The sequence below is a fragment of the Canis aureus genome, chromosome 5, assembly GCF_053574225.1.
Source record: "Canis aureus isolate CA01 chromosome 5, VMU_Caureus_v.1.0, whole genome shotgun sequence".
Lineage (NCBI taxonomy): Eukaryota > Metazoa > Chordata > Mammalia > Carnivora > Canidae > Canis > Canis aureus.
In genome coordinates this window covers 60,904,551-60,915,419 of record NC_135615.1, presented here as the reverse complement: position 1 = coordinate 60,915,419, position 10,869 = coordinate 60,904,551, and the positions used below count along the sequence as shown (strand labels likewise).

Genomic DNA, 10,869 nt, shown 5'->3' with positions numbered 1-10,869 from the left:
CATGAGGAGATAGTAGCAGTTTTAAGAACACCTGAAACTGGAATCCCTGGGTGGCGCAGCGGTTTAGCGCCTGCCTTTGGCCCAGGGCGCGATCCTGGAGACCCGGGATCGAATCCCACGTCAGGCTCCCGGTGCATGGAGCCTGCTTCTCCCTCTGCCTCTCTCTCTGCCTCTCTCTCTCTCTCTCTCTCTGATTATCATAAATAATAAATTAAAAAAAAGAACACCTGAAACTTCATGACAATGAAGGCCCCAAAATCCCCAGATCTGAGTAATGAGATGTGTGTTCCTATACACCAACAAGGGCTCCTTGCCTCAGGGGTTATATTGTGGATAGAATGGCACCATTTGCTAGCACTAGGATATGCTTCAGAAATGATGCTCCTGGGATCCCTGGGTGGCGCAGTGGTTTAGCGCCTGCCTTTGGCCCAGGGCGTGATCCTGGAGACCCGGGATCGAATCCCACGTTGGGCTCCCGGTGCATGGAGCCTGCTTCTCCCTCTGCCTATGTCTCTGCCTCTCTCTCTGTGTGTGTGTGTGTGTGACTATCATAAATAAATTAAAAAATTAATAAAAAAGAAATGATGCTCCTTCCTTCATCTCCATGGGTTGCTGTCCTCACCTGTGTCAGCTGAGTCAGTACCATGAACTACCTTTATCTCTTGCTGAACAACCAGGTAGCACTTAAAGGAGAAAGCAGGCATGGGGGTGCCTGGGTGGCTTAGTGGTTGAGCATCTGCCTTTGGCTCAGGTCGTGATCCTGGGATCGAGTCCTGAATCTGGCTCCTCATGGGGAGCCTGCTTCTCTCTCTACATATGTCTCTGCCTCTCTCTCTGTTTCTCTCATGAATAAATAAATAAAATCTTTTTAAAAAGAAAGAAAACAGGGGATGCCACTAGCGGTTGCTTCATCAACTCTGACTTGTGAGAAGTAGTGTTAAAATGGACTACCTTGGACCCCTCACTCTGGTGTGTTCCCTGATGTATGCCCAAAAGCTTTCCCCTCCATTCTTCTTTGAGCAGGTGAGGGTTTGGGTAAGCAAGGCAAGGTTTTTTGGGGGGCAAAAACAACCATGTAGAAAAAGGACAGTCTAATGTCTTGTTCCAAGAAACAATTCCAAGAATCAAGAAATGGTGGCTAAGAGCCAAGGAACAGTGAATAAAACACTGGAGCCTACTTGTCTGGGTTTGAATCCCAGCTCTGTCACTTGCTCTCAGTGTGATGTTTGGCATATTACTTAACCTCTCTGGTCACAGGTGTCCACATCCATAAAATAGGGAGAGTAACAGTGCTTACCACCATATGGGGTGGTTAGGATGATTAAATGGCATCACACAGAGGAAGCACTAGAGCAGCTCTTGGCACATGCTCCATGTTTGCTATTTTATTGTTCCAGGGGCTTCTGAAGCTACCATGATAGCCCTAAAATTGAGCTGGTTCCACACCTGTTGGCCTTTTAGTAGACTGTGGCCAGCCAACAGGAATAACTTTTCCAGGTCCTTCCTATAAGGGAAATACACATCATGAGCAGCTTCTGGCCTCATTCCCTTTGAGTCAGAGAAGAGTAAGAAGTAGGATATTTGGGAATAAGACTTAAGACATGCTGGGCAGTAACAACAATAATGACTGTACAGTCAAATGCTTGGTTCCAGCTCCAGTTCTGGCTCAGATTATGCATGTGATCCCTGTGGAGGTTGACCTGGATGACCTCCATGGTCCCTCCCAGTTCTAAGACTCTGACACCCAGGAGCGCAGTTTCTTTGCTCAACACCATTATCTTGGGGAGTGAGGTGCTGATCACCATGGCTGTCATTTGCCTTTGCAAATCCTTATCTGCAGCTCTCGTGCCTGCCTCATCACAATGAGGACTGAGCTTACTCCAGGTCACAGCTGCCTCCCACTCATACCTGCCTCTGTCCCAAAATGAAGTGATGGTGCTGAAGGGCTTGTGTCTTTTGCAACTGCCACATTTGTGGAATCCCCATCTTTGTAGATACCCAAAGGCTTCTGGAACCCCATGGATCACAGTCTACTAATCACATCTTTCTATGCCTTCAGTAAGGTCTTTTCAGGGGAAGCTCTGAGATAACTAAACTATACTTGTTTTTCTGCCCTACCCAAAATAACAGCATATGTTTTCTGGGTTATGTCAGCTCACTGAGCTGTCAAAGACACTTGAGAGAAATCAAATACTCTTTGTAGATGGTGTCACCACACCACACACACACACACACACACACACACACACACACACATCCCATGGCTCTTTAAATCACCATATAGAGTCAGGAAATGATGAAGGACCGAAGTGCAGGAAAAGGGGAATTTTATATGCACTTACCCATTCTTCCTCCAAGTTGAATCTGTGGACTTTAAAAATCCAGCTGACTCCTGACTCTTACCTGCATTCAGCTGAGTAAAATATTTGGCAATCAGAGTTCAGTAAGCAACTTTGCTGAGTGGGCAAAAAAGGAGAATGGGCCACACTTGGTGTTTCCCCTGCTGTCTTGTGTTGGTAATGTTAATGGGCCACTTCATGATAAATGGAGACACAGAGTAACCGCCAGCATTTGTACTAGAATGTGAATGTCTTAGGTAGGAGGATTTATTGAATTTTAGGCAGGTGAGTGATAGCCTTCCCATATTGTGAGCTCTCATCAAATATTTTCTGACTGATTGATGTTTTCTCCCACTTTATAGGCTCCCTCAAGAAATAAATCCAACTGAAAGGAACAACACATAGTTTCTACTTAATTAGATGTGTTTCCTATGAAACTAGAACACTTATACAAGTACAGGCATTAATTTGAATTAGCATAAGTGTCATACTTAAATGGGCTGCTTATTTCAAACCCAGATATAAAAATATGTAGGTATAATTTGAAACTTTGTTCACTAAGGCCTACCTTTCTGGAATAACTATTTAAATGAGTAGCTCTTTACTTTATGGATATTCTTGGACATTTTGAGATTCTCTTGAAAGTTATTGACCACTCTCTTAAAAATGCATCTATGAATAACATTATGTCACATTTTAAAGGTCTGCATAGATCCCATGGAGCCTTTTCATGAACCTCCCTTCTTACCCCAACCCCGAGGGTCTGTGGATCCAGGTCGAGAACCTCTGACTTGGTTCTCAGCCCTACTCCTAGCTTAAATACTATGTTTCTCCCCTTGAGTTTTTGTAATATTAGAGTTTGAGAAAAGCTTATTCCTCTTCCCTGATCCCGGTACTATTTCAGGTCCTAAGATTCAGAAATGTTTGCAACAGGGACACCTGGGTGGTTCAGTGGTTGAGCATCTGCCTTTGGCTCAGGGCATGATCCCAGGATCTGGGATCAAGTCCCTCACTGGGCTGTCTGAGAGGGGCCTACTTCTCCCTCTGCTTCTCCCTCTGCCTGTGTCTCTACCTCTGTGTGTGTGTGTGTGTCTCATGAATAAATAAATAAATCTTAAAATAAATGTTTGCAACAAAAGCTCACATGCATTTTCCTTTATTATGATTCCAACTGCCCTAGCAAAGATTCCTTCCAATTTAACAAGGGATGAGCCTTTATCTGCCCTCTATCTTGTCTGTCTTGGCACCTATTATTTTTCCACCTTATAGCCAAGGAAAAAAAAGAAGAAAATTGTTAAAGAATAAAAAGGTCTTGCTAATCTTCACCAAAACAAACAAGCACAAAAACGTGATTTGCTTTCTCCTAATTGGGGGAGGGTAATTTTTCCTTCTCTTTTGTCAAGCATATTTCAAGTTCCTGTATTCCTTTCTAATTAACAGGCTAAAATATGGTTATACATGCTTAATCTTTCTCATTAAATTTAGACTCTCTGTGACATAACTCGGTTGCCTTTGGTGTAGATCTCCACTACCATCATCTTTGAAAGGAACAAGATCTCTTTACGCAAATCAGAGAAAGGGTATTAAACAGATATCCCCTCTTTATTAAGCTGGAAGTCCTCAAATGATGTCTGAAGAGATTATTCAGGTTATTCACATGGGATAAGGCAGAAAGTGAAACTCAGAGTATTAGTTTCCTCATCTGTAGAAACAAGGTAGCTGATTATATTATTAACCTTGCAGTGTTACCATGAGGATTAAAGGACACAGTGTAGGGGTACCTGGATAGCTCAGTCAGTTAAGCATCTGCCTTTGGCTCATTTCAGGGTCCTGAGATTGAGTCCCACATTGGACTCCCTGCTCAGTAGAGAACCTGCTTCTCCCTCTCCCTCTTCTGCTCCCCCTGTTTGTGCACGCCCCTCTTTCTCTTTGTCAAATAAATAAATAAAATCTTAAAAAAAATAAAGGACACAATGTAGATAAAGTATGTGGCATAGCACCTGCCATATAGCAGTTAATAATAGAAACTGTCCAATGGGCTTAAGCAAGGATAACTACAGCACCACGGACAGTTCCTATAGTCAGCCATTTTGGAAGTCTTGCTGGATACCTCACTGGGTAGCCCTACTTTATGGAGGACTATCTGGTTCTGAAAAGGACCCTGACCACTTAGATAACCTCTGGCTTCCTATGGCAAGGAAATCATCTTCTCCATCTCTACCTGAAGGTGCACCCTATTGGATATAAGGCTTATCAAAGGGATCTAAGGCCTTGCTGGATTAGATACTTGAGTTTCCATTCAGTAACGTGTGACTAAGTCCCCAGCTGACCATTCTTCAGAGATCCTTCTTTCTAGGTGAGTACAAGGGTCTTAGAGCTCTTTATTCTGGCTCCATCCCTAAAGAATGTATTTCTTGACTAACATTCATTTCTCAGGGAAAATAATCTGGCCCTACCCTGTACCTTTCTTGGCCTGCCATGTGGGTTTCAGGGCAATTTCCTACAGCATTTAGGACAGCCAGCTCTTACAAGTGAAAATACCAGCCAAGGCACTATCTTTCTAAATAGAACACTGACTAAATGTTAGCAGCCTTCTTCGTCAGAATGGGGCAGGAGCTGTGAGGGGGGCTGAACAAACATGTGTATATGCTCTTTGATAACTGTCGTCAGCTTCTTGAGTTCCTGCCACATGCTGTTACATGTGGCTGCCCACATAAGAGAATATGCATCTATGGCCCATTTCCCCACCGTATCTCCAAGCCAAGGTTCTTGACTCCTTATTGCCAGCACCACTTGGTGACAATACAGGTGAGCTCTGTAGTTTTGTTCCTGAAAAAAAAGTGTTAAAATATAATTTTGTAAAGTCTTTGTCACTTTAATCTTTGATTGACATTAGGTTTAAGTGCCTCCTTTAAATTTCCAATTGTCCCCTGATTGTGAATGGCTCTAAACACTTTAGTTTCCAGCTGATCCACCTCCTGCCAAACTAGTTCTGTTGGGTATTAGAAGTTTGATCACTATTTATCAACATTTCCCTAAAGCAGGTCTTGTTACTATTTCCCTGGACAATAGTAATAGCCTCATGTCTGCTTTTACACCATTGCCCCCCACACTCAATCTAGTTAATACAAAGCTGCCCAGATCAATTTTCTTAGGTTTACCTAAGCATACATAGCTCTGCTTAAAATCCTTGTTTTTAATGGCTCTTCATTGCCAACAGAATTACATATAAACCCCTCACCCTGTAATTCAGTGTTCTCTTTGATATGGTTACAACTAGCTTTTCTGGCTCTTTTTTCTAATGAATATCATTTCATATAACAGCTAGATTGATTAATAATTCCTAAACAAGTTTACCTTTGTACCTTTAACCATATTCCTCTGTCCTTCTAGAAGGAGCTCCCTCTTCTCCCTCTCCCATTCTTCAAGGCCACCACAAACCCCATTCTTTGTACAAATTTTGCTAAGTAACAACAAAAGCTATCATTTAGTAAGCACTTAAGATATGCCAAGCACTGCACTAAGCCCATTACAGGCATTATATGTCATTTATTCCTAGCAAAAACAACCTATTACAGCCATACTTTGAAGATTAAGAAAACGAAGTTTAAGAAGTTGGGCTTCTTGCCCAAGGGGTTAGAATTATTGAATAATGAATCAGGATTTGAACTTAACAGCCTGAATCTGGGACCCTTACCTTTAAACTACTCTCCTGGGTGCTACACCCACCCCTAGCGTTTAACTAACACAGTGCTCAGTTTACCTCCATCTTGTATTATAGTTACCTTCCATGTATTTGTCTTCCTGTCCTTCTCTCTGGATGGTGAATGCATTATCAACTTTTCCCTATTCATTTATGTCTATAACCAGTGCAGTTTCTGAAACTCTAGTGGAGGGAACTTCAATGAGGGGAGAGGGAGGCTGTACAATGTGAGTATTCTGGATGAAGGGGGGAACTTGATCTATTCCCAGAAGCCTGTGACCATGAGAGGGAACAGGATAAATCTCCTTCTAAATACATTCTACAGGCCTCGAAGAAATGTCTACTTACTTGGGGTAAGTAGTCAAGAAGCTGATGTCACATCTATAGACAGAGCCCAGAGCCCAGTTGCAGAGGGCTTCGTTTTCCAGCTAGCTCTTTCTTCTACCATTGTCCAAAGGGACTATGATGGGATAATAGCAAACCCACTCAGAGAGCAGAAGTCATGATGTGGTTCACCTCAGAGAAAGAATGTGTGGCCTGAGGGAAGCCAGCCAAGCCTCTGGATGAGGCAGAGCTGCCTGGAAACTGGAGCAAGGACAGGGAGGCTGCAAAAGGAGGGGGTGGACAGATGACCCACGGATAAGTTTCTTCCATACTCTAGTTGTATCAAATTGAGAAATTTGAGAAAACTGTAATAAAGGGATCCTTCTCAGGAGTGTGGTAGGGTGTAGGAAAGCCATAGGGGCGGTGCTATGTCCCAGGGTGCGTAACAGGAGGGATATTACTGCCTCTGGGTCTGAGGGCCAGGGAACTACTGGAGAACATGGAGACAGAGTAGCTATCTGATGAGAGCAGTGATCTTCAGAAAAGGGACACAGTTAGCCCATGGCAATATTGCCGCAGGTGCTGGGGGGCAAATTATCCCAACTTCCTTCTCCTTTATCCCTTTCATCTATTCCTTAGCCTCCTTACTGGCTGAACCTAACCAGAGCCAGAGATCAAGGAAGCCCACTGATATCATCCATAGAGGTCAGTCTCCCCATGTGCAGGGCACGACTGGAATGGGGCAGAGGGCAAATCCGAAGGGGCAAAGGGAACAAAGATGTCAGAGTCATGGTCTAGCTTCAGTGACCTTGTTAACAAAGTACTCCCAAAGCATGTTATGAACTGAATTGTGTCTCTCCACCCCCAAATTCACATGTTGAAGCCCTAACCCTCTGTGTGACTGTGTTTGGAGAAAGGGCCTATAAAGATGTAATTAAGATTAAATGAAGTCATACAGACTAGGAGCCCTAATCCAATGGAACTGATGGTGGCCTTATAAGAAGGAGAAAAGATACCAGTGATGCATGTGCACAGAGGAAAGGCCATGTGAGCGTACAGTGAGAAGGTGCCCAACTGCAGGCCAAAAAGAAAGGCCTCAGGAAAAACCAAACCTGCCAACACCTTGATCTTGGACTTCTGCCTCCAGAACTGTGAGAAAATAAATTTCTGTGATTTAAACCTGGGGTGTTTTGTTATGGTAGAGGAGGCTAATGCAGAATAAGAGGGAACTTCAGAGATTGTCCCACCTGACACTCTTAAATCATAGAGGAGGAGTCTGAGTTACAAGGGGGTTGTGCCTTCCCCAAGACCTCATGCTGATTTAGAGGCAGGGTTTGGACTAGATCCCTCCCAGGCCAGGACCTCCCATAATACCCAGAAACTCTGAGATGATGACCATGGGTTCAATTCACCTTGCTTATGTATTTTATTAGGCTTGTAACAATGTTGAGTTTGAACTTAGTTTCCAACTCTGAAAAATCATGAGATTTCACATTAATAACTAATGTTCAATTTCTCTTTAAACATCAAAAGATCAAGCAAGTCTCAGCCCACATTCTAGCATGGCTACGAACAGCCACAGCTAAGCTCCAGTGGTCTACTTCTAAGGCATACACACCAACCAGCCCACCATCATGCCTGCTTCATTCATTTAGTTACTGTCTGGACCCAATAAGCACTTCTGTTATCAGCTCCTGACTACACCGAGCTATTTTTCAATCTGCTAATCAATATGCTACCCCTTGCAAGAAATCTATGCAGTCAGTCAAGACTTTGGAAGCAAGGGAAATGTGACTGTCCTCTGAGAGTTAAACTGTGAAGCCAACTCACAGTTGTGCAAAGCAGAGGCAGGCTAAGTTGTCTCAAAGAGATAAATGTCCCCCAGCTGTGTGATAGAGGACAGAAACCTCCTTGTACATGCGATATAACTAAAGAAAGGATGTGTCAATAGGTGTGGGCCAGTCAATGATAAAAGCTTAGAAAATAGAGTCAGTCCAAAAAAAAAAAAAAACACTTGTGGATAACTACCCAAGCACCATTCATGAAAAGAGGACTATAGTCAGAAACAGGACTAGAACATTCCCAGGACAAATAAGATCTACTGTGCCATGAGTGTGTGGCCCTATCAACAATTTGAATCCTTATGCTACCTACTTTGGGTCCATGCTCACCAAACTACCTCTTCTTCAGACTCTGGTTTCCATGAAGAAAAGTACTAGCCCCTCTCCATACCCCCAGGGATAAGCTGGTACTTGTTTCCTTGCACTTCCATGTGCTAGCTTTCTGATTGATCATATTCTTTTTGGGAGGTTTATTAAAAGGCTCACAACTCTGAAGATCAATTTGATTCTCCATGCCCTAAAAAATCCAGTTTCTGAGTTTCCAAGACTGAGAGCCAGATGTTCCCTTAGAGGCCTCTTGAGAGCCAGCAAGCTGGCCTTCCTTGCAAGTTTCCTCTCCTCTCTCCTCCCTTATCCCCATACACATGCCAGAACCTCACTTTGGCCATATGGCCTCACTAAAAAATAATGATAATACATAAGCAATTTAACAGGGGTCTTCTGGACACAGTGCTTTGATGAAAAGGAGTACTATATCTGAATGTCCATGTGTGGCTATTTAAATTAATTAAAATTAAATAAAATGTGAAACTCAGTTCCTTGGTCATCCTAGCCAGATTTCAAGTATTCTATAGCTACATGTGGCTAGTGGTTGCTGTATCAGACAGGTCAGTTGTAGAACATTTCCATCATCGCAGAAAGATCTTTAGGACAGCACTGACATTGATGATGGAATTTAGATAGGATGGGAGATAAGTGTGAACAGAAGTTTCTGGAGACTCTCAAATCACACCTCTTGGGTTACCAAATGCTGCATCTATAGGTGAGGCCTGGCCACTTGTGAAGTCAGAGTAAGTGACAGAAGCCGAGTGGCAAGAGCTCAGGTCAGTCTCCCAGGGATACTGACTGACTTCTATGCCTCACCAGCCTTTCATCAAGAGATGAACTTGAATTTCAACTAAAAGAGAGTTCTTCACAGATGCTTCATCACTCAGGCAGCATAGTGCCTGCAAAATGCTGAACCTCAGATAGAGCAAGCTCCCAACACCTTTTTTTGTGAGAACCTGACACCCTTTGGAACTCCACAGAGCAGGTCCCAGAGACAGATAGAGATGGAGCTCTTTCATCCAGATGGCCCTGCACAGGCTTCCCTGCCAATGAGGGATCTTGTTGATTCATTCTATATCAGATCTTGTTGAGGATGGCAGGACAGGATCGCTAAACCCATTCTACAGATGAGGAAACTAAAGCTTTTTGGTAAATTGCTCTTGGTAAAGGCTGAGAGATTTGGGGTGAAGCCAGGATGTGAGTCTTAATTTCCCAACTCATGATTTAGTGCTCCTTTTACCTATACTATGTTGCCTCTTCAGTAAGAGCTCTCAAGGTTGTAGACCATGTACCCAAGTGGCAGAGCACTGGGACACATGGTATGGAACCTGAAAAAAGGAAGCATGTCTCTGTACCACTGTGTTTTTTTGGTAGGGCAATGGATGAAGAGTCCCAGTTTGAATGACCAGGGATGGGGGGAGGGAGGAAAGTAGAGAAGTGCTGGGAAACACACTGCCCTTAAGATAAGAGCTCTGCTTTCCATTCCATAGTGCAGGGATGATGCTAACTGCCTCTTTCTAGCCACAGAGCCAGGTAGAACAACAGAGTGAAATCATGGATGAGAAAATGATTGGGAAGGTGTAAGAATCTCAGAGGATTATAAGGCTCCTGCTTCTTAGAACCCAAACAAAAGTAAAGCTAATATAAACAGACTTTTTTTCTCTTAGCCTTTTACTTTCATGAAAGAGATAAATGTCAAAGAAATCAAGCTTACATCAGACAGATTATATATAAATTTTCCCCTGGGAGTCCACATGTCAGCAAAGGTTCAGCTCAGCCTCCTCTATTTGCCCAGTTGGAGTCTTAAATAATGAGAATTACTCATAATGATGTAAAAAGGCCCTATCAGACTGTGGATGGCCTTCTGAACCATCAGAAGTAGTCCTTAGATTTTTCTACAGTGTATTTCATTGTAGTACAATTATTTGGACATTGGCAATCTGTGTAATATACATGATGGTCCTCTTTTTTTTAATTTTTATTTATTTATGATAGTCACACAGAGAGAGAGAGAGAGAGAGGCAGAGACACAGGCAGAGGGAGAAGCAGGCTCCATGCTTATGTATTTTATTAGGCTTGTAACAATGTTGAGTTTGAACTTAATTAGTTTCCAACTCTGAAAAATTATGAGATTTTGCACCGGGAGCCCGACGTGGGATTCGATCCTGGGTCTCCAGGATCACGCCCTGGGCCAAAGGCAGGCGCCAAACCGCTGAGCCACCCAGGGATCCCCTGATGGTCCTCTTTTAACAGAATATTACACTATTAAAAATTATTCTGAATAGCGGGAATCATATTCTTTTACTAAAGAATTATTTGAGTTTGTCATTGACAT

At 43.1% G+C, this 10,869-nt stretch overlaps 1 long non-coding RNA gene across 7 annotated transcripts in view; it reads right to left on the bottom strand.

The window, feature by feature from the left end:
* Nucleotides 1-3,476: 3,476 nt before the first annotated feature.
* Nucleotides 3,477-10,869, bottom strand: part of LOC144314342 (uncharacterized) — a 154,973-nt gene continuing 147,580 nt past the window's right edge. For 3 of the 7 annotated variants that reach the window (XR_013380142.1, XR_013380141.1, XR_013380163.1), the window contains one exon: nucleotides 3,492-5,168. This is a non-coding gene — a long non-coding RNA (uncharacterized LOC144314342). Of the gene's footprint in view, nucleotides 5,169-10,869 lie in introns of all 7 variants that reach the window. The other 4 variants (XR_013380147.1, XR_013380144.1, XR_013380145.1 and 1 more) reach the window with 2 other exon arrangements.